Below are 20,769 nucleotides of genomic sequence, written 5' to 3'. Positions count from 1 at the left end.
GCTCGAACCACCAACCGCGAGATCATGACCTGAGCGCAAGTTGGATGCTTAACCGACTTAGCCACCCAAGTGCCCCTCACACACATTCTTAAACACATTCCGAAGTCGCTGAAGGCAACATGCTGCCTTATTGTTTAAGTGTTCATACCGTAAACAGTGCCCTTTTTGATGTATATTTAATGCCAAGCCTTTTGCAGTTTTGTGTTTTTGTTGTGATTTTGCCATTTTAAACTCTCTTCAAGTGTAGTTCTAGAGTTCTGTTTAGTATCCCTTAGCACAAGAAGGCCGTGATGTGCCTTATTAGAAAATATGTGTTAGATAGGCTTCACTCAGGTTTAGTTACAGTGGTGTTTACCATGTGTTCGATGTTAATGATTCCACAGTGCATTACATTCAGGAAAAAGAAGAGGAAATCTGCTATTTTGTACATGGGACTGCTCCAGAGAGTGCTAAAGTAATATGTATAGTACATAATGAAGCTACAGAAAAGGTAGAAAAGCAGCTAAATTTGAGGATTCAAGAATTGATGATCAAGAAAAAGATCTTCTTTTAATTTTTTAATGTTTATTTATTTTTGAGAGAGAGAGAGACAGAGTGAGACAGAGCGTGTGTGGGAGAGGGGCAGAGAGAGAAGGAGACACAGAATCTCAAACAGGCTCCAGGCTCTGAGCTGTCAGCACAGAGCCCAACACTGGGGCTTGAACCCATGAACTGCAAGATCATGACCTGAGCTGAAGTCAGACACTTGACACTTAACCAAATGAGCCATCCAGCCCCCCAAGAAAAAGATCTCTCTTGTATCTTTAATATTTGAGGAATATCTGTCTTGCATCTAAGAACATTTAAGGAATAAAGGATTCATAAATGTAGCTAACAACCCCTTGTATGGTTTTGTGCACCATTTAGATGTGGGATTTGATCTATTCTCAAGATTTCATTTGAGGACTCTTTATGGCTGGCCTAGAAGTGGCCTACAGTCCTGATAATAATCATTGAGATTAGTATTTGTGTCACAGCACCCAGATGTATAATAATCTCCAGTCTTAAATGTTGTTTCACAGCTATAGTTCTAGCAAACAATACGATAAATTATCTTCCAACAAATATAGAAGAAAGTCTGAAACTTAAGTTGAAATGATTATTGACAGAAACATTATACACAACCATGACCATAAAAAATATACAGATACAGATTTATCCTGTGTTCAGATGATAATAGAGTCTTTCTCAGCTAACACTGATGAATCAAGAAAGGGCTGAAACGTGATAACAAAATGATTTTCTCTTCCTGTGTGGTTTTTAAAAAACGTTTATTTATTTATTTTGAAAGAGAGAGAGAGAGAGAGAGAGAGAGAGAGAGAGAGAGAGAGAGTTGGTGCCCATGAGTTGGGAGGAGGGCAAAGAGAAAGGGAGAGAGAATCCCAAGCAGGTTCCATGATGACAGCACAGAGCCCCACATGGCACTTGATCCCACAAATCATGAGATCGTGACCTGAGTCAAAATCAAGAGTTGGTCACTTAACCAACTGAGCCACCCAGGCATCGCATCTATTCCTGTGTTAAACAATACTGGGGCTAGGCATACTTCCTCTGACTCCATTAAATAATATCGAGAATAAGCAAAGTAAACTTAGGTACTTGCTCCAGGAAATACTTGCTCCTGGGAGATAGGACTATAAACAAACAAGAATAGCTTACTTACAGAGACTAACAGCTTACTCATCATACCCACTTCAAGACCCTCACTTCTCTGTGCATGCCAATCGAAAATAGTCATTTCATAAACTCTGCCCAGTCCCAACCAGTTCCCCTGCTGGTAAGACCCAACTTAAAATTCCCCCTTTCATAACCTAAAAGTATACAAATATTACCCACCTCCCAGATTTTCCCCTTCTGAAGTGCCACAAAGACTCTGTCAAAGTTGTAGTTTCCTTTATTACAGTAATAAACTTAGCTTTGTTGGATTAACAGAATTTTCTCCTGGTCTTTTGGAGAGTTGACAGTTGTCATACTGATTTTTATATCCTATGAGACAAAGATAGGCTCTTAAGCTCTATTCTCTCGGTATATGTCAGGAAGTGCCAAAAAACAATTGCCGCGTTTACCAGACAGTCAGAGAAACTTATTGAACTGAAACATAGTCTTATATTTTTACCAATAGCTATAGTGCAAAAATAAAAGCGTTATATGCTCATGCTTTTGAGACTATAAATATTTTGTTTCATTGCTTTTTAATTAATTTGGAAACTATCTAACATGGAAAAATGAAACTCAGAGAATCATATCAGCCCAGAGAGAAGAAATAAAAATTGCTAGGTTTTAGGAAGATACAGTTTAAAAAGAAAAAGAGAGACCATGTAGAAGGACTTTGAACTAAACCATGATGTGATTAGTAATCTGTTCCTAAGAGGGGCATAAAGATATCTGAAGGCATGGGAATGTATTTATTCGTTCAATAAATATGTTTTAATAGCCACTACAGGCTGAATACAATTTTTGGAATTGTATGGCAGTGTAAGGCGGTGAATAAAACAAACATGATCCCTAACTACATGGTACTTGTGTTTTAGTGGTGAAAAGGCAATCTTTAAAAGGAAATATACACACATATATAGAATTACGATTTTTGGTTAGTACTAGGAGGTAAAAGAGACTCAAAATAGACTCAAAGGGTACTGGGAAATTAAGTAAACTTTGTGGAAGGCATGGCATAAGATTAAGTTCGGATGTAGATTTTTTTTCTACTTTCACTAGAAGGATTAGGGCTAAATTTCCTAGCAGTTGGAAACGTGCAAATCTCCCAAAAACTGAGAATGGAAATTCAATTGTCTTACATAATGGGAAGTAACAGATAACAGGAATGAGACCTCTTTTATCAGTCTTGTATCCAATGATGTACTAAGTTTGGAGAGAAAGGACTGAGAGTGTGTAAAACTGCCACCACTAGAAATTCTATTCTCGTGTACCATTTTCAAACACTTAGGCAAAGTTATTGCGAAAGAAGTTGGAATTAGGACCTATTATGAAACCCTAAAGGAAACCAAGTTTACTGGCATAACAATCTAACTTACTGATTTAATTACACATTATCAGTAAATGCATTTCACATTGCTTATCTAAAATGTCCAGGGCATAACTTGTTCTGTATTAATGAATTTAGATATCTTACCTCCAAAAGAATGCACAAATAGGATAAAAAGCATTTTAGCATGAAATGACACACAAATATACACACACATTCACCCAATCACAATTTAATACTTTTAAAAACATTTAAATTTTTAAAAATTGGACCTTATATGCATGATAAATGACAGGTGCTTTATAAGATTTTCAGTAAATCCCACGATTCAATAATGCCACTTACAAAGGAGGAAATTATAGCTGAAAAATGAAATAAATTCCTAAAGGTCCACGGCTAAGTAATTGGGTAAATGAGTTTTGATGTCAGGCTTGTTTGGATACAAGAGTGCATGCTTTCTTTCCTTGGCTACTTGTTCTCACGGAGTAATGCTGAACTTAACATTTGTCAAAAATTCCTAGGTATGATCCACCAGGATATAAAAGTGGGAGAAAGTAAGACCCAACTTATGATACCTTTAGACAGACAAACAGGGTACCACAACATACAGAGTTTTCACTGCCACATCAGGAAAACTCAAAAAGTTTGAGAACACACCTGTGATTTGCAAATTGTTGATAGAAGTGTGAATTTGTGAAATTCCCAAGGAGGTAAAGTTGGCAGAATCTATTAAAATGACAAATACAGAAACCTTGGAACCAAGGATTATAAATTTGAGCTTGTCGTGTCCCTGGCCTTCTGGGAAAGGAATCCTCTTCTGATCCTCTGTCCTGCTCTTTCTTACAAGCCTGCTCAGTATTTTCACCAGCTTCTCAGTAACTGGATTGGTTCTCTTCTGAAGGCACTTGTCACCTAGAACCATATTCCTAGTAGTCTTGACCTTGAATATTTCCTAGAATCTCTGGCCACCCTGCCCAATTCACTTGATAAGACTCCTTAGAGACACTTGCCCCCAAAAAAGTGTGAACCCATAATAACCTTTTCATGATATGCAGTGGCTGTGGGTTACTGCGCCCCAGTAGCCAGATTTATAACCCTCCCTCCATCTCTGTTCCCTTTGTGCAGTGCGATGGACAGATTGGAGCATACTCTGCAACTGGGTTTGCTCAGTAAAAATACTGACTCTACTGCACCCCATCAGGCACGACACTAACTCACTGAAGTCAAGAAAGGAATGTTTTTGAAATATTTTCTATAAGGTTAAGTCCTCTGCTAGCAAACTTCTACGTATATTATCTGATTCAGTCTCCATTGCAGACCTGTAGTGTAGCTATTATTACCTTCATTTTCTGTTGAATAAACCAAGACCTAGAGACAGTACCTTTTTAAGGTCATATGTTAAAGATTGAGCTGGGATTAGAGCCATGATCTTCACTTTCAATCCAGTGCCATTTTTTAATTAAACCGCATGGCCTCTAAACCACCTTCCTTTTAATCAGAAAGGGATAGTCAATCAAAAGTCAAGTTTCCATTTCAGCAGCTTTAATGAATATAGAAGATGTTTTCTCTATACAACTTCATGACTCCTCGGATACTATATAAATTCATTGTCCAATGGATTTTAATATCTTTTGTATATTCCTTTGTGTTGTGTTACATTGGCCTTTTGTTTTTGTTTTTTGTTTTCCACCACATCAAATCTAGGCCTAAGTCAAAACATGATTAATTTCTTCATTTATGAAATATCCTAGAGTATTTTTCTTTGCAAATCAATCATATGCTATGCCTTTTCTAGGTCTGAAACACAGGCAATCTCTGTATTTTGGCAGTAGGTGACTTATGAAGCCCTACAAATGGAACTTGCCAACTGTTTGATAGCTAAGGATTTCAGGCTTGATTTGTCAAAAAGATATTTAATCTGTATTGATAAGTATAGGCTTATATAGTCATTTTTAATTTTTATGAGTTTAGAGGATATCTCTGTACATGACTTTGCTCTTCATGTTGTTTTTGTTTGAATTTAGAATGCTCCTGGCTCTTAACACAAGTCCAGTTGGTGTGGTCTACTCCATCTAGTCTATCTACCTTGAGACACTTCGATTTGAACTGCTCCATTTCCACTTTAGATTTTCTCATTAGTGTTAAAGTTACCTTTCAGATAACTGAACTTTTTTTATTTTATTCTTCAGTCTTTCATTCAATAGAAATGTGGGCAGAGATTTCCATTCACAGTGTTAGGGGATTTAGCTTCATCTTATGTATTCTTTTTCACAATGAGATGTTTTAAATATTTTATTCCCATTTTAGATATGAGAACATGAAAGCTTAACCTACTGATGGCATTTTCATGGGATACATGTTGTTGCAAACTTCCTGGACTTTATTCCAATGTTGTATCTTCCGTATTGGATACACAGTGACATGATGTGCTATCAGAAGGCAGAGGATAAATGCCACATTACCTGAATCATCAATTTAAAAAAAAAATTAACATTTATTCATTTTTGAAAGAGACAGTGTGAGTGGTGGAGGGGCAGAGAGGGAGGCATAGAATCCGAAGCAGATGCCAGGCTTTGAGATGTCAACACAGAGCCTGACATGGGGCTCAAACTTGAGGACCACAAGATCATGACCTGAGCTGAAGTCAGATGCTTAACTGACTGAGCCACCCAGGCGCCTTCCCCCCCCTCCCCCAGGTCATCGATTTTACTTTAGGTATATTATGGTATAAAAAATAAAATGTTTGAATTTTTCAAAATAAAATAAGAAACTGAAGAAATTTAAAGTTTGCTGTTCATTATGTCAATTGCTCATATATATATATATATATATATATATATATTTTTTTTTTTTTTTTTTTTTTTTTTTTGCTATAGGGTGTACGTACCAGATAAGAACTTAGGTCAGCCTCATTAAAGAGATATCTGAAATATCAGTGGCTTGTATGAGGTAGAGGTGTTATTTATCAGGTAATGAGAAGTCAAGAGTGAGTTAGGGAGTCCAGTGTTGGCACAGGCTGTCGGGAAGCACCTTCTGCCATGGTGCTCAGCCAGCCCACATGGGTCACAAGATGGTTCCTACTCTGTATCATCATTGAATCTATATTCCAGAAATAAAGGAGCGTGGAAAAGATGAAAGGATAACAGACAAGCCAGCCAAGTTTGTCCCATTTTAAATGTCTCATTGGAAGCACCCAACAAAATTTTCTTTCAAATTCGTGGGTCAGAACTGTTTCACATGGGAAATGTTAGCTACAAGGAAGGTTGGGAAAAGGGTTTTTAGCTGGACAATCACCACACCCAATAAAATTGGTACTGTGTTAGTAAGGAAGTAAATGAGAAATAGGTATTGAGTTGGTAACAGTTGCCCACCCAAATAATTGAATGTGATGGATAGAGAAGTTTCCATTATACCTTGGAGACATGTCTGTTGGTCACCACAGAGGGCCCACCCTAAGAACTGGGCCTCACAGAAATGAAATGAGTTTTAGTTTCAAGTTTTGGGAAGGACTGATTTACAAATATATGCCATCTGGGTGGCCCTTTGCCTTGCAAAATCTATTGACTGCTACTCGAACTCGCAAGCAAATGATTGATTTAACCCCCTATAAATTAAGCTTAGACTACTCATGTCTGAAATTGCTAGAGATGTTCAAGCTACGAATTCTCCATTTTCTGCTGACCTTGTGAGTGTTCTGTGTCTGCTTCTTGTTGGAGCATTTACACTAAAATTGTTCTCTTAATTTCTGAGAATTTGAATGAAAGAATTCAACTGTTGAGTGGCCTTACCCGGACCATGAAAATACCAAATACATTTTAGTTAGGAGAACTCTGCTGTGGACAAATGGACTCAGAAGAACCTAAATTGGCTCAGTTATGGTGCTCTGAGGTCGGAGCAGCAGTGCCTCAGAAACTATTTTTGTTTCCCTTAGAAAATTAAAATCTCCAAATCAAGAGTCCCCCAGGTGCTTATGAATATTCTTATTATTTAACTGCATTGTGGTCGGTGAACCCAGGCCCTGCTGATGATAGAGAGGATAGCATCTTGCTTTCAAAAATCTATTATGTTTATATCAGAATAGAAGGAATACTTTTCAGTATACAAGTCCCAAGATTCAGATGTTCAACACCAAACTCTGTGATGTGCTTAGACCTGGCGACTTTAGAGGAAAACAAATGTCACTTTTCTTTTTCTTTCCTTTTCTTTTTTTTTTTTTTTTGTTTACTTATTTTTGAGACCAAGAAAGAGAGAGAGAAACAGAGCATGAGCAGGGGAGGGCCAGAGAGAGAGGGAGGCACAGAATCTGAAGCAGGTTCCAGGCTGTGACCTGTCAGCACAGAACCCAACACGGGGCTGGAACACACCAACCGTGAGAACATAACCTGAGCTGAAGTTGGACGCTTAACCTACTGAGACACTCAGGCACCCCGAATGTCACTCTTCATAGTGGAGGCGGGATTCGGTTACATTTCCCAGATGAAGCCCCACTATAATTTAGTGTTTTCAATTTACCCAAATCCCACCAGAAAACATAGATTTTGAAGGGCACAGGAAATACCTGGAGTCAAAGTAGTTAGACAAAAACCATTATGAGGCTGAAAACTCCATAATTAACAATGTAATACTTCATGTCTCACAGAAACACAGATAATTAAAATGGACCAACCACTAACAACTCAAAGGAACAAACAAGGTGAAGATGGCCTCACAGTGCCCCCTAGCAAACATCGCAAAATTCCTCTTTGTTATCGTAAATCTGGGATAAGCTATTTTGAAGCCACAGTCCAGACATTTGTTGTTCCTAATTACTATTGAAACAGTTTGAAAATTATGAAGATATATGCTGATGGGCACTTAATACTAAACAAACAAAACATAATAATATTCTTTGATTGTAATCTGCAACTACATACTTATGACTGCTGTCCTTCTTCCTTCCATCTGTCCTTTCCATTCTTCCTTCCTTTCTTCAGTTTAAAAAATTTTTTTCCTTAGCCTGTAATCTTGAGTGTGAAGCATAACGAAAGTAAAAGCAAAGCTAATAAGATTTCAAAGCTGTTTTTCTCTTTTCCACAAATTCACATGTGTTAACTTGGATCATCATTCAGTTCTGCTAAGCCAACACTTTTTATATGGGACTAGCTGAATTTTACAGCCTATTCATCTTACACCTTTTAATTAAATGGCCTCTACCTGGGGCCAGGTCTTTAGTCCACTGTCTTACATAATGTATCTGCTTGCATTTTTCCTTCTGATTAAGAGTAAGAAATGGTTATAGGGAGTGGAGTAGAAATATGTGAGGATTGCAACAAGGCAAAGCAATTTCATTTTTCACCTGGATGTGTCCTGAGCTTTTCATTCAGGCCAGCTGAGCTGCTAAATGCTGTGATTGATTGCTAATTCCACTTGGTTTCCCCAGCAAAGCTGAAGGTAATGAGAGGAAGAGATTTTGTGACAACCACAAGGTGGATAGAAGCATAAAACAATAGTGTTCAATTTGGAGAAAGTCAACAGAAATGTTAAAAATTAGCCAACTCTTCTGGGTGTTATGGAAACTTGGAGAGTGGAAATAATAGGTAGATGACATGTGATTAAATATTTAATTAAGCTAAATACACGCCTCTTAATTCTGAATGTGTTCTGTAGAATTGTATTCCACCAAAGTGAAGTAGAGAAACATTTTTAAACAACTCTCTCTTTTGATTATATTTAATTGCTGACTTGATCAGGCTATGACACATCATCCAACATTACTCTCAAATCAAGTCACGTTTCATATCGCTATTCCATGTATCAGACCCAGTTTTGCAGACGGGATGATGCTCAGGGTACGAATTTCCCCTGCTTAGTCACCATATTGACATATTAACATTTCACCTTCTTGATTAATTTAACTGGCTTTGGAGAGGTTTACCCTGTGGCACTCAGGGACCAACATAATTGCATCATAGGCCACTCTTGTCAATGCTGATGTTCAAGAAGATAGAAATGTGATGATGCTTTTCTGGACAAGGACAACTCTGGAAGAATGGGGGAATATCCTGGATTAGATTTTGAAGCTCAGTGCTTTTTAGTTAATGGAAACTCCTGAGTGGAGATCTAGCACCTTGTCCCATCAAGTTTTACTCCAGAAGATATTCACACAAATGCACCAATACTCCTGTTTCCAGAAGAGTATTCAAAATCACTGGAGGAATTCAAAATCACTAGATAGTGGTTAAAGAGAGATGCATGAGTAGAAAAAGTATTTAAAAATGTTTCAAAATTAAGAAGTGCTTTAAACTTTTGTGTATACATTTGTGAGCGCATTAACTCCAGATATAGAAAGTTGCCACTATGGTCGTCGTGGTGTTTTCTTTCCTACTGGTATGCTTAATTAATCATATGTTTATTTCTCCTACTAGACTGTGACTCTTCCAGGACAGGAACTGAGTCGTAGGAAAACTGTATTGCAAGTAGTGTACTTGCACAATGTAATTGGTACACGATTACTGATTGAATTGGATGGAATTGAATTAACTTATTACTGGTAATTGTCACTATCCCATCAGTCAGCAAGCACTGGAGGCTTGTACTAGGGAAACAAAACACTGGCTGGCCCTTGGACTAGGTATTCTGTAAAAAGAAGGTTGGTTATATGATTTTGATTAAAGCTAATACTGCTTTTTTCTAAGCATAGTAATGAGTAGTTAACTGATTCTGCATTTCCCCTCGATCCCAAAGGAAACTGGGTACCTGTTATGCAATCTTCAACATTCTAGTACCTTCCCTTTTCCATAGCATAAAATAAGCTATCCCTACAGAGACCATTTATGAGTGTACTTTGTTTTAAAGCACATCTGTCTTGCAAACCAGGATTACAGGTGCTGTATTTTAGAGGGCCATTGACCTCTAAATAGTTCCAGAACACTTGACACTCAGCAACCATTTTCTTCGTGCCATAGCATGTGGTGCACTAAGAGAAAAAAAATCATAATTGCAAGGTTACAGCATAATCAAACAAACGGGAATGCTAACACAATCAAAATAACTAAATAAAGGCACTTAACAAAAGAATTAAGAAGAAATCTTGCGAGACAGATGAAGTGGTCCGTGTTGTGATGAAGAAGTGGGTTCAAAGCTGAACTCTGAATCATGAGAGAGGATTTAAATTAGGCTCTTTGTCTACTGATGTGGGGGGGGCCTCACCCCTGTGGCTGCTGCTCTGAGCAATAAGCAGAGAAATAGGCTGGAGGGGAACTGAACAAACCATGTACCACTGAGGCTGAGAACAAAGGGAAAGAAACTAGAAACAATGCAGAAATGCTGTCAGTGTAACTGGTAAAACCTCAAAAGACAGAGACACTGGACCGATTTAATGGCACAAAGAGAGAGTTTCCTCTGATAACGTGTTACCCAAAAGTAAAGAATGCCTTGGAGTGGAACACAGTTCATCTGTAAGCCCTCGGGATCAGAAGCATCAATAGTAATCCTTGGGGTACAGGAAAGTTATGTGATTCTTGTCATCGTGTCTGCCCCTCCACCACGTACACACACACACAGAGTTTATCTCAGGGCTGGTTTGATATTATGAATTACAATACATCAATGAATGTTTGGATTTTAATCACCTTAGTTAGGATTATTCATCAATTTAATTAATATCTCTCAAAAATTCATCAAAATCTGAATAATACGCAACCTCTGGGCAGATGTCATACATGCAAATCCTGTAAATCCTTTACCCAATTCCTTGTGATAGAACAAACTTCTACCTTGTTTTGTTTTTTTTTTTTAAACTCATTTACAGGAAATCAAGGTGTAAATCAGGATCATTTTCTTTTTTTATATTTTTTTAAATGTTAGTTTTGTTTATTTTTGAGAGAGAGAGAGGGCAAGTTGGGGAGGGGCAGAGAGAGAGAGGGACAGAGGATCCAAAGCGGGCTCTGCGCTGACAGCAGAAAGCCCATTTCGGGGCTCAAACTCATGAACAGTGAGATCATGACCTGAGCTGAAGATGAATGCTTAACCAACTGAGCCACCCAAGTGCCCTGTAGGATCATTTTCTTAAGCCCATACACCATGTTTTGTCTCACAATCTTGAGTGGTATTGATAGCATAAAAAAAAAACAACACCCTACATTCATGTTAGTAGATTAAAACATTACAACTGGTGTAGTTTATGTTTATTTCTTTTAAAAATTATTTTTATTTTAAAGTAATGAATTAAATGCTTTCAAGTCATGTATTTCCTTTTAAAAATTTTTAAAGATACTTTTATTTATTTTTGAGAAAGAGAGAGACATAGCACAGTGGCAAAGGGGGAGAGGGAGACACTGAATCTGAAGCAGGCTCCAGGCTCTGAGCTGCCAGCACAGAGCCCGATGTAGGGCTCGAAACCATGAACAACAAGATCGTGAGCCGAAGTCAAATGCTTAACTGGAGGCATCCAGGCACCCCTCACGTCACATATTTTCTAAAAGTTTTTTTTAATATAAATTGCAGTCCCCTCCACTTTTTCTATGTCCCAACCTTGTCCCTAAAATGTTTTAATTCTTCTGGCTGTTCCTTCTACTTATCTCAATATTCTAAAATAATTGACTTGCATTACTATTTCTTCAATCTTCAATTTCAGATATTATCACTTTATTTTTGTTATGGCAATTAAGTCCACCTTGCCTCAGTCACACACATAAATAAGCATGTAGACACACACACACACACACACACACACACACACACACACACACACACATTCTTCCCTTTCCCTCATTCTCCCAATATAGTTTAACATTGTTTTTAGGGGCGCCTGGGTGGCTCAGGTTGATGAGTTCAAGCCCTGGATTAGGCTTCATGCTGATAGTGGGAAGCCTGCTTGGGATTCTCTCTCTCCCTCTCTTTCTGCCCCTCCCCACTTACTCTCTCTGTCTCTCTCAAAAAAAAATTAAACATTACTTTTTTAACAGGAAGACAGGGATTACATTATCTAGTGTGTGTGTGTGTGTGTGTGTGTGTGTGTGTGTGTGTGTATATATGATAGCATTTTTTTCTCTTACATTTTTCCTGTGGAATTAATTAATCATTGCCTTTCCTCCCCCTATTTTCCCAGTTTCATTTGGAATCATTACTACATTTTCCAAATATTCCAACAGATCTTTCAAATGCCTATTGGTAAATTTTTCAGTTGACTGAGCAGAATTCCTTTTTTTATTTGGCCTTGATTGTTTTCTGGAACACCTTCACTCTGCAGGTGTCTGTCCCCTGCTCTGGTTTTCTTAGGTCTCCTGTGCTGTTCAGATTCTTCCTTAGCTAGATTTCATGTCCTTCTCATTTTTCATTTTCTCTCTTGTTTTTCTGATACACATCCCACAGTAGCTTCCTAAGAGGAGGATCTAAAGAGATAAATTTAAAGAACTTGTACACCTGAAAATTAATTTATTTTCACTTCCCATTCTATTGATAATTTCCCTGAGTATAGAATTCTGGATTGAAAATACTTTCCTTCAGAGGTTAAAGGCATTACTTCCCTATTTTATAACATCCCGCATTTTTATTAAGAAATCTGATGGCAGGTGAATTCTATTTTGTTATGTTTGATAATGTTTTCCTCACGCGAAAAGCTTCTAGGACTTCCTCCTTTTCTTTACCGTTTTTAGATTTTCTGATAGGTTTAAGTAGTTCTTAGTTTTATTTTATTCATTTGCTTGATACCTGTGAGCTTTTCTAATCTGATGATGTGTGCCTTTCGGTTCTGGAGATTTTCTTGTCGAATTTATTTGGAATTGTTTTCCCTTTTATATATTTTGTTGGCCTTTCTCTAAGCACTAATGGTGAAACTCCTGGGATCACCCTTTTTCTTTTCTCATATATTCTATTCTTTTCATGTCTTTTTTTCAATTTTCTGGGCAATTCCTCCAGCTTTATTTTTTAAGAAATTAATATACATGCATTAGTTTGTCTGCTTTGTGTCTATTTATTGTAAGCCCTTTTATTTCTGTTTGTTTGTTTCCCTCATTGATATTGCTTCTCCTCTCAGAGGACCTGCACCATGGCACATTTATATTTAGGTATAAATTTACATTTGGTACTCTTCTCACCTTCATGTTTGAATGACATCAACGTCAGAGCTGATAGAAGGAGGGAAAAATAAAACACAAATGTGAAGTGCTAAAAAAGAGCAAGTCAGAGCAGTGTACGTGTTGCTGAGTTATGAGTGTTCAAACTTCCCTCTTTTATGTAGTTATCACTTCTTCACACTCATAAAAATGGATTTTCCTGACAGTTTAAAAGTTAAAACATAAGAATTCATACATAATTCAAAATACATAGGAGTTTGTTACAGAATTCAGTTGCTGAAATAAGAAAAATAAAAAGAACCTAGCTGTCCCACTAATTCTATGACTAAATCATACCAAAACAAATCAAAACAAAAACATCTCCCAATGGCGGGGAAGGCTATTTTCCACGATCTTCTTGGGGACTTGAAAACACTTACGCCCTTGCCATTTCATTCCAATTCTGAGTCTTTTTTTTTTTCCCCAGAACACTAATCAACAAGCAGTTACAAAACACTTAAGAGAAGGAGGACAAGGTATGATACGGGAACATCAAGCTTAGACTGGAAATTGAAGTGATGGCCGTGTCTTTCTATATGTGTTGGTTTCAAGGTTCATAGCAAAAGGGTTGCCCCTGAGGTAAAGCCCAGCCATTGACTCCACCTTGTACTCGAGGAGCCACCTAGCCATAAATGCGGAGACTCCAAATGCCACACATTTATTTACTGCAGAGTGAGACCTGTGTTGCAAACCCTGTTTGGAAGTCAGCCAAACCCTGTTGTGAAATTGCCCCAGCACCAGACGTACAGATCCGAGAACTCTGCCATTTCTGATGGCCACCGTAGGGACTCCACTTGGAGTAAGGTCTCACACATGCTCCTGGTGAAGAGCAGTGAAGGAAGTGGGTTCAGTAATCACTTTTCCAAAGACAGAGGTAGTATTTTAAACTACTCTAAAGGGCATAACCAGATTGAAATTGAGGGGAGGAAAACAAACAAACAAATACAAAAAAAAATCCATTACTCTAATAATTCAGAACCAACTAGGCCACTTCCATTGTTCCCCTTCTCATTTTGGGATGAATATTCTATCTCTCATCTCTTGTTCTATTATTTTATACCCCCATCTTTTCTTCTTCTCTCCTTTTTTATACTTTTTTTCTTTAAGCTTTTCCTCCTCTTGTTTTCTGTTTATGTCTCCCCATCTGCTCTGCCTCTCTCTCCTTGATTGATTTCCTTTATGTTTCATTCCATCGCTGCCATAACATTGATATAAAGATCCAATATAAGGATCCTCTATCACTCTTTCCTATCTTGTTTGCTCCTGTCACTAAGGTAACAAAAGAGCTATGCAAACAAAACACAGCATGATCTGAACCTCATAGTGTTTTCTTTTCTGATCTTGGAGAGCACCCTTCTAGAATGTGAAAGCGGTATGTATTCTGGAGTCCCTCACTTGGTGAGGAGAAATCTGGAAGATGAAAAAGGTGGGGCTTTCTTGCAGGTTTCTTGTGCAGAGCCACTCTGATTCCAGCTCCTGCCGTAATAAGAAGAAGACACATGGCAGTCCATAGAGGTTTTCCCGGAAAAGACCTATAGTCACATTGTAGCATCCCTGGAAGCAGCGGTAGTGCCATCAGGTGATGGCAGTTTGTGTGCCGGGAAATAGCTGTCTACATGTGCAACCATGTGCCTGTAATTCTCAGTGCTTGTGTGTATGTGTGTGTTTGCATGTGTGTGCATATGCCTGTGTGTGTCAGTTTTGTATGCAGTTTCCCTAGATGTATATATAATCCCCTAAACCTTGCAATTAATGGTGTCGACTATCTCAATAAAAAATCCCATCACCGTTACATCATGAGTTTTTATGCAGGTAAAAGTGCATCAAACAGTACAACTGAAATGTGTTCATTATACGCCCAACACATGTCAATGTACCAGGAAAACAAATCTCTCATCACACAATATCTGTCACAGAGTCAGAGACAATAGGACCTCACCTCCTGGTAGGTCTCATGGCATGACTGGTCATAATATGTCACTCTTGCCATTTTCCTCACACAAAACACCCTTCATCTGAGGCTCCACAATGAGTCCTCCCAAGTCACTCTAGTCACATTGGGTACATTAAGGTGGAGAAAGAGAATCTCACCAGTGTGATGGGAGAATCCCCACTTACATTTGTGTCCATCTGCCAGTGGAAAGAGGGGCTTGATGTAGTGTGAAGAAGACTTTTGCAAGTAAACAATTTAAGGTAGCTATCCTAAGACAGTATAAATATAAACAGTGCCAAATTATGATTTGAGTTCCCTTTAGAGGCTAAATCTTGTGAATTGTGAAGTACCCAACCGCTACTTTTCTCAAGGTTCCACTTGTAGTACATCACTTTTAGCCCCATCACAGAAACAAACGAACACAGCATAGTAACATATTCACATCTGAGAACAGGAAACTGAGGAATGGAGCCCTCTCCGGTCTCTCTCAAGTATGTGTAGATTCTTATTGTGATGTCAACCCTGGCCATCACATGTGGTGACTCTGCTTTCTGGCATTTATATTAGTGTCCCTGCTAAGTATCAGGACTGGCCCACCAAACCTGGCTGTGGGCCCTTTTCAGTGCAAACCAAAGCTCAACATCTTCCTAAGTCCATTTTGAATGCATGAGATTTGTTGGGCAGCTGGTGAGTAGGGAGAGCGGGAAGTTGATTATGGGTAAAGTATGATGAATTGTTCTATGGTCTTCTGCTAGCAAGATACCAACCTTACTCTCTGATTCTCTGCAGTTCCCAGAAAATTGCTGTAGCAATGAAGCACAAGATGTGCCACCCAGGACAACCACATCCATAAAGAAAGGAGACCTCTTCTGGTTGCACATCAGGATGCAACCTCTTACTGTACCAGAGGAAGGTACCATGGAAATTTACTAAGTTGATTAAGAATAATTTTTTTTCATTCATTGTCCTGTACTACCAGGACAGTATAAAATGTCGAGGCAGGTGTTTCAGTGATTTCAAGGCTACAAATTCAAATTCCTTAAGTCAATCATAGTACAATAACTATAGAAATTAAGAAGCATTTCTATATCAACACAGGATCCATGTTGAATAGTACACAAGTTTCTAGTACAGCGTTAGCTACCTTTTGAACAGAGCTCAATATCGATCTCCCCGTGAAAGAGTGTTTCCAGATTTTTTGACTATGGTAGACATGATTGACAAAGGTTCACTTAACATAAGATTAAGGGAAATGTTGAGGTTGTTTTTGGCTAACGTGTGTCCCTAGGAAAGTCATCTCAGTGACAGAATTGACACTGGATATGTGGATACTGTCAGTACTCTCTCCCTCTAGGTACCCAGCAGCCCAGATGCATGACAGGTACTCTACAAACAGGAGAGATCAGGGATTGTTTGAGTGGTGCCAGGAAATCACCTATCTTTCCTCATATTTGAGAACAGTATAATTGTGGAGGTTGTCAGAAGAATGGAAATGGAGTATATCTGGGAAGGGAGGAGGAAGGGGAACACGAAATGTGAGTTGCAAGGAGGGACCTAGGCAAAGTCCTGCACAGTCATGGGGACAGTGAGCGCCTGGAGGATGGGCAGGATGACACAGGCTTCATTCCTGGTCATGGAGATAACCCGAGATGGTACAAATGAGTGTTAGATAGGAGACACACTCCTCCCCTGAAGTTTCAAGGGCTTGAGGTCTGGAGGACTCAGAACTGAAGACCCATCACCCTTTAGCCAGGATCCATCATTCCAAGAGCAGAGGGCCACAGGTTCTCACCTCCACTAACTCTTCCCTGCCCTTTTCAACAGCTACCCGAACATGGTTGATGCCCTGTCCAAAGGAAGGCAACTCCAAGGATGGCAAGGATTCAGAAGAAAGGAGCAACGTGCTGCCTGTAATTCATCTCCTCCTCCGTGTCTTGCACAAACTCTCTTCCGCCATCCATAAGCAACGCTTTGGAGCCCTCCCCATTCAATCCTTTTATAATCCCCATGCTGACATACCTGGCTTCATGCAGGCAGTGATGACTTGCATATGTAGCTTGTATGTAACCTCTCTGCAGAACCCCTCAGTCCCTTTCTTAGTGTCCCTCTGGACACTTAGTGTCAGCATGTTACTGCAGCACGAAGTCTGGAGAAAATGTCCCAAATGGCCCAGAAGGGAGGGGGTGAAGGAGTCAGCAGGGCTGAGCCCAACTTGTTGGACCTGTCTCAGGAAGTGGGGATCTACCTGGGTTCCGTCACTGTGTGTTTCCTGCCTGAATGGATCTTTTCATGCTAGATTCAGCTCTTCCCTCCATCTCTCAAGAAGCACCCCTTCGCTCAACTTATGATTAAAAGCAGGGTAAGCAGGTTTGCTGTCACCAGAGGAGCAAATGCAAATGTGGTGAGTTTGTCATGAAAAGGGTAAGGAAACCTGGGCACACATTCTCCATCTCTGCATAGCTTACATGGCAATTCAGGAAACCCAGCCAAAACCTGGGATGCTGCCAGGGCTTGTGACCACAAAGAGGAGACAAGATTAATGCCATAATCCCTGTAGACCCTGAAGGATATCCTGAGCACATTCCCCGAGGAACCTCAATCTAATCTATACAAGGCCATGAAATCCTGGGCTATCATTCCACCAGCAGCTGCTGAACTTCGAAGGAGTGCTGTGGTTGCCCATAAGGGACCTGGGGGGCAGGAATCCAGGAGACATATGCACTGTATTCTAGGAGAAGAGAGCCCCAGGAGTTGTGCTCCCTTAGAATTTTCCTGCCCTTAGAATTTTCCAATGTCCACCTTCCTCCCAGGCTGGACCACAGGTGAGCCTTGTTTCCATTTGAAATGCATCTCTACCACTGACCTCTGTGGCCCTGGAGCAAACTAGAGGCCCACAGCACAGCATGCTTGGAAGTGGGTGGTTTGAGGCTACTGTTCAATTTTTGTCGTTGGAGCCCTCAGCATAGTAGACAGAGAACCAGGTTCCCTTTTCTCACAGTCCTGGATCTGGAACTCTCCCGCGGCCTATATTGCACTCCTGCCCTCTGCCTGTGTTCTTCCCGGGACCCTCGTAACTTCTCCATATTTGTCATAAAGCCTGCCTCTTGTTCATCTGCAGAATTCTCCTGTGAGTGTGCTCTGTAGATCAAGTGTGGAAAATCATGAGGGGCAACATGAGAGAAAGACCTGATTCAAATTTCCTGAGACTCAACTAATGGATTAGAGAAAGTAGCAATCCTTGATGGTTAGGATGGACACCTGAGTTTTAAAAGTGTGGTTGGAGTCTAAGGAAAACACTTGGAATATACCAAAAGCGCAAGGGAGGAATAAACAAGGACAGTCATCCATGCTTGTTGAAATTGCTACCACTAAAACACTACTCTGACGGATCTCTTCTACCATTACTAGCTGTCACCAGGAGTCCACATTAAATTACCCAAGAGTCCAAGACTAAAAGCCTCCTCTATGTAACAGTTTCATTTTTTAAACATTGTTGCTTGAAAGTCCTAGGCATATCACCTATGTACACTTTTCATCTACATACTGTGGGCCTGGTGGGAAGCATTCTTGCCAGGGAAAAGAAGGAAAACGTTGATTCTAGCCTGCCACATATACCCATGCGATTTGTGGCATCCTGATTTGAATATCAGGACTCTCTCTGTTCCTCTCCTCCTTTCTGCAACTTTAGGGATGAAAGGGAGCCATTCGAGCAGGAACCAAACTAAAATTAGTCAGGTTTTTAATAAAAAAGAAGAAATACTTCTAATTTGTGGTCTGATATGTATGTAGCTGAGACATCATCACTCCCGTGCTCACCACAAGAGAAATGCAGAACAACCTGAAAATAAATAATTCCTAAAATTTACAGAGAACTGATCTCACAGGGCAAACTATCATTGTAATAATTGGAGAATTATTGGAGAATAATTGGAGAATAGGTGAATACAGAAGAGTCAGAGATTCAGGAGCAGAGGCTTCTGCAGGAGCAGGGATCTGGGCTGCAACACTTCCACTCTGAATGATGAATTTCTGAAGGCTCAGTGTGCACAAGCTGCGAAGAGCAAATTTCCAGGGGCCCAGAGGGTGGGGCCTCCACACTTCCATGGTTTACCTCCAGTACCCCTCCACATTCTCAAGGTGAAAGTCAAAGAAAAATCCTTCAAACTTTGGACCAGGGAGAAGAGAATCAACCATTCCAAAACACACCCAGTGCCCTCTGTTCTCTTTAAGGAAGCCTTCATTCAAAGAAAGTGTCTCAGCAGAGCAATCACCTTGGGTGCGACAGGAGCATAAGTGGCCTGGGGAAAGGGAATGCCCAAATCTAGTCACTCCAGTTTCCATGCAGAAGAAGGGACTCAACTACCTCTTGAATTCTCTCACCCCATGGGAAGGAGGATTCTGAGAAGCACTGTCACTGTCAAGTCCCAAGGACACAGGCTCACTGAAAGACTGAGGTCTCATCATAGAACAATACGCCCCCTCCCCTATACATTTCTGCTGCATGAATAGGGATTTTAAAAATCCTGTATCAAAAGGGGATTTTACCTGAAGAACTCCAAGTCTCAGATGTTATTGAAGATGTATCAAAGGAAACCCAAAGCACACAGGAGAGACAAAATAAATAACAGCAAAAATCCTTCAAACAAACAAACAAACAAACAAACAAACAAACAAAAAACAAAGGAAATGGTAGCTTGGATATCTATCCTAGCAGTGAACTGAGAACATAGTTTAACTCCTAGAATATAAAAAACTCAATTAGAGACCAACTTATTTGAGTTGGTTTTGCCCAACACCTTATGTTCAGCTTTTAATAAAAAAAAAAAAAAATTACAATGCTTATTAAAAGTCAAAAGGCAACAGTTTGAAGAGACAGAGCAAGCACCATAATCAGATTCAGATTATGACAGAGAGTAGGGAGTTATTAGGCTATGGATTTAACATATAATTAAAACCTTAATGGCTGCAATGGAAAAGGTGTAATTAGCCATGTGAGCAGAGAGATGGAAATTCTACCGAATGTAAAGTAAACGGTGGGAATAAACACTATATTAGAAATGAAGAATACTTTAGATATGCTCATGGATAGCTGGGGACAGGAATGAAGAAAGGATCTGTGAGTTGAAGCCATGCCACTGGAATCTTTACAAACTAAAGAAGAAAATAATGACAGAAGGAAATGTAAAGGAACATCCAGGAACTATAGGACATTGTAAAAATTGTAACATCTGTATAAAGAAAACAGGAAAGGAAGGATGGGAGGGAGTGAGGAATGTGGAAGGAAGGAAGGAAGGAAGGAAGGAAGGAAGGAAGGAAGGAAGGAAGGAAGGAAGGAAGGGGCACAGAAAATATTTCAAGCAATTAGCGCTGACAAATTCAACATGTATGAAACCACAGATCCAGGAATGTCAGAGCAAGAGAAATACCAAGTGATCAATACCTTTGTAAAGCATTTGCAAAGGGCAGTAAATCAAGACAAAAAGGAAAAAAAAAAAGCTTGAAAGGAGACAGAGGGGAAAAGTCCTATGTGTAGAAGAACCAGTATGAGTTATTCTGGATTTATCTTCAGCAACCATGCAAGCAGGAAGACAGTGGGATTAAAATGTAGAAAGAAAAAATTAATTAGATGAATTCTGAATCAAATACATTTCTCCTTCAATACCGCTGCAGACATAAAGTCTTTCTAATATAAATAGAAATTGGAATTGCCAACATTACAT

General features: G+C 39.4%; 2 long non-coding RNA genes across 2 annotated transcripts; one reads left to right on the top strand and one right to left on the bottom strand.

Annotated features, from left to right (window-relative positions):
- Positions 1-8,717: 8,717 nt before the first annotated feature.
- On the bottom strand, positions 8,718-9,973 carry LOC128774133 (uncharacterized). Its single transcript, XR_008418549.1, has 2 exons — positions 9,758-9,973; positions 8,718-9,042 (listed from the first exon to the last, which is right to left on the bottom strand). It is a non-coding gene; the product is annotated as an uncharacterized LOC128774133 (long non-coding RNA).
- A 5,638-nt stretch (positions 9,974-15,611) lies between these two features.
- Positions 15,612-16,063, top strand: LOC128774136 (uncharacterized). Its single transcript, XR_008418551.1, has 2 exons — positions 15,612-15,736; positions 15,846-16,063. It is a non-coding gene; the product is annotated as an uncharacterized LOC128774136 (long non-coding RNA).
- Positions 16,064-20,769: the final 4,706 nt, after the last annotated feature.

The sequence above is a fragment of the Panthera pardus genome, unplaced genomic scaffold (assembly GCF_024362965.1).
Source record: "Panthera pardus isolate Hobbes unplaced genomic scaffold, ASM2436296v1 HiC_scaffold_296, whole genome shotgun sequence".
NCBI classification, from domain to species: Eukaryota; Metazoa; Chordata; class Mammalia; order Carnivora; family Felidae; genus Panthera; species Panthera pardus.
The sequence above is the reverse complement of the archived record's forward strand: the minus strand, read 5'-3'. Positions and strand labels throughout refer to the sequence as shown.